General features: G+C 40.2%; 1 long non-coding RNA gene across 1 annotated transcript; it reads left to right on the top strand.

Annotated features, from left to right (window-relative positions):
* The first annotated feature begins 281 nt into the window (after nt 1–281).
* On the top strand, nt 282–1176 carry LOC118599780. Its single transcript, XR_004949279.1, has 2 exons — nt 282–687; nt 920–1176. It is a non-coding gene; the product is annotated as an uncharacterized LOC118599780 (long non-coding RNA).
* The last annotated feature ends 2487 nt before the right edge of the window (nt 1177–3663 follow it).

Raw genomic sequence — 3663 nt, 5'->3', positions numbered from 1 at the left:
GGATGCTGTATCGGTCTTGGATGCGATACTGGTTCTGGATGCAGCACCGGTTTCGCATGCGCTACTGGATAGAGATGTGGTACTGGTTCCGGACCGGGTACCAGGCTAGGTTTAGGGTACTGGTACCGGCCATGTCCCAAGGTTCGGTCTGCGTCTAGTACCGACCAGACCCCTGATTTAATTAGAACAGCCAGAACATCAAAAAACAAGGGTTTAGGGACACCCAAAATGTCAAAAAGTGACGCGGAGGGGTCCTCAACCATATGTGAATATGTGGCCACTTGGGAATGAGAATCTGTTGACTATACAGTCAGAATAGCATTTATTGTGTTCAAGTTTAAGTGCATACATGTAAAAAGTGTCTTGATGTAAAGCAAGACATAACACCTGCAATAATGTTCAAAACAAAAGAGAAACAACTGAACACAATTTTCAAACGGCTGGGACACCATCCATACCCTAATTGTTCAAAGTTCAACCTGGTTTAACTTTCAACATGCGTTCAATGGCTGCATGTGTAACAGGTGTTTAGTTTAGTTTATTTAATTCCACCAAATTTGAGGTAAATAGTTTTTTTTTACATTTCTACCTGTGTGTTAGTCTGTCCGAGGGTATTTGAACTCACCACGGTGACGCAGTAGACGGTGCTGCACATGCGCACTCAGACTGCTCCAAACTGTGGCTGAGGTAAGACGTGCTCCTCCTTGTGTTCGTTCTTTGTAATTATATATTAGCTTAAACTGTTTTTGAATTTGTTTATCGAGATTTAACAAAATTGGAATTGTACTGCATTCATTTTCCTCGGTTTGTGATGTGTTATTTTTGTTATTAGCTGCTTTAAACGAGCCGATGCGCCATTTTCGCGCCTTTTTTCGTCCATTTTGTGTTGACTTTTCTTTGTTTTTCATGCAATTTTCAGTTGTTACGGGGAAGCACTGACGAAAATCCCAGACAGCCGTGTAACATTTGTGTTTTCTGTCAACCAGGTATGATGTTAGTTCCTCATTTTCTCATGTTCTTTTCATGTTTTATTTCACGTGCTGTGGGGGGAGGTACATGCACACTGAGACTGCTGCGAACTGTGGCTGAGTTGTTAGGGGGAAGCACTGACGAAAATCCCAGACAGCCGTGTAACATTTGTGTTTTCTGTCAACCAGAATAAAGAAACTAAATCAATATTGGAGCCTGATCTTCATTAATCTGACCTGAACACAACGCAGACCAACACAGTCGAACCAGTTACACATGTTTTGTATGTAGAGCTAGAAAACAGTCTTAAAAATGTATGCAGCTACGCATCAAAATTCTTGCGTGAACGCGACAGTTCTGAGTGTAACCCTAAAATACATGTTTATATGGACTTTTAAGTGGACATGGGCACCTAAATGATTGTTGCCGAGGGCGATGTGGATGTAGCTTGACATGTGAAACAAAAGTATTATCTCAAGCTTAGGTAATTAAACTTGAATTTTCAAAAGTAAAGAGTACTTAATCTTAATTAGGTTCATACAAATGAATTAAAATGATTACGTTTGAATAAAGTTATACTTTTGAATCAATCTTCTATTTAAGCTAAACATACTACTCAGGGGGTTAAATCAGAAAAATGTTCAAAATCAAGCTGACTGTAGAGAACTAAACTCTTTCCAGGAAACAACAGTAGAGAACTGATGGTCTTTTTCTCTCAGCGGAGATGTATTAAATGTATTTTGCTACACTATGTACTTAAGGGCACTTAAAGCGTGAGCTTTTAATTTTAATATTGCTCTGTGGAGTGACACTTACAATATGATCTGGAATTAATTGCACAAATGAGTAGAGTATGTCATTTGTTTATGTCTCCCCACGTTCATTATTGAATTAAACGACACAATCCAATTAGCAGTGTGCATTAGCTTTTCTTGCAGTTTGATTAAGCAAGTAAAATATTAAGGCTGATGCTCAGCCAAATTATGTTGCATTGCACATCCTCCAAATCACAGGGCTTTCTATTCATGTGCAAAGATATTACACAGAAAACTCTCTGAGCTGAGAAGAGATTGCTTTAATGTGCTTCTATCACACTTTCTATGGACTCTTTTTGCAAGTTAAACTGTGGCAAAGATGTCTAATGCAGCCAGTTCTTCCTACTGCCTTACAGGGCTATGATTAAGCTCTTTATTTCCATTATCATCACTGTTGCTTTCATAGTGTGCTTTCCTTCCTGTGATACTGTCAGGACAACAAATATCTGAGTGGAAATTACATCAATTTAGTTTGGAAATTTCATTGGCTGGAATGCGAGTCCTACATTTTGAGGAATGGCAAGGTGTCAGGCCTGCCAGACTTAATCCAAGAGAAGCTAAAAATGACACCGCTTCCAGCCATCACTGTCTTCAACAGATGCCTGAGCCTGGTGCGGTGCAGATCACTCCAAATATTTTACAAATCTGAAGCAGCAGATGCTTTGTCTCACTCCCATTATATTCACCTCTCTCCTTCCAGTGAGACACACAGACCGTGTTTTCATTGTCCTTCAAATGATCGCCTGACAAGGCTTCAAGACAAGACCTTTCTCAGCGCACTATTACATTCCTGTGGTGGTATGTCTGCTGGAGAACAACAGCTGTTGAAATAGCTGAAGTTTATCACCCCTTTTGGCAGGTGTCGTTTATAATCCTCTGACACATTGCAGCTGGCTCCAAGGAAGACTTGCTTGAACATAATGTGAATTAAATGCTAACTCCAGCCATTTACCGGGATGAATAAACCATCAAAAGCATTACGGATGACCTTGATTTTTCCCTGATGATTATGACAGATCTCTCTCCTTGCAGGTCAACTCGGATGTGGAGAGGTTTACTTTGTCTTTTAACCAATCGTTAGCAAGGGTTGAAATATTAACTTGGCTCGTGGTTTCTCTTCTGGATCAGTAGTTGTGATGTATATCAAAACCAAAGATCGATGTTTGATGTATGACAAAGTCTTATTGCACAGCATCTTTAAGAGAGACTTGACCACTCTACATACACAATCTCAGGAACTGAAGCGTATATTTTGAACTGATGAAAAGGCCCAATAGAAACATAAGCAAAAATCTAAACTCAAAATTTGTGTCAAAGGAATATTAACCGTTTAACCATCCATCTTCTTCCATTCATCTGGAACCAGGTCGTGGGGGCAATGATCTATAAAGATGCCCAGAATTCCCTTTTCCTGGCCACTTCCTCCAGCTTGTCTTGGGTCTCTATGACCTGACCGGACCAAACTCCAAGGAACTAGACCCGACATATCGTCTAACCCTAAGCCTGCATGGCTCCAGGATGGGGCCCCAGTGAAGCCAATCCAGGCGACGTAGAGGAATTTTGTCTTCTCAACCCTGTAGCCAATCACATTGTTCTTGTTGTTTGCATTTTTCAGAACCCTATCTCATTAGCATTGTCCAAACTTTTGGTAAAAACCTACCTGATAATACAGTACTTGGCCCATGTTTCCTGCTGTGTAGTATATTACCCTTCCACTAGAGGCAGTATAACGACTTTTCCTGCTAATACTAACCCGTGTGCTATCATAGACATGTTTGTGTTAAAAGTGGGGTCATCTGGAAAAAAATAATTTTTTTCCAATGATTTTTTATCTTCACTGGTGTCCGTGGTGGACATAAAATCCTGTCTCTCTTTGTCA

The sequence above is a fragment of the Oryzias melastigma genome, linkage group LG16, assembly GCF_002922805.2.
Source record: "Oryzias melastigma strain HK-1 linkage group LG16, ASM292280v2, whole genome shotgun sequence".
Lineage (NCBI taxonomy): Eukaryota > Metazoa > Chordata > Actinopteri > Beloniformes > Adrianichthyidae > Oryzias > Oryzias melastigma.
The sequence above is the reverse complement of the archived record's forward strand: the minus strand, read 5'-3'. Positions and strand labels throughout refer to the sequence as shown.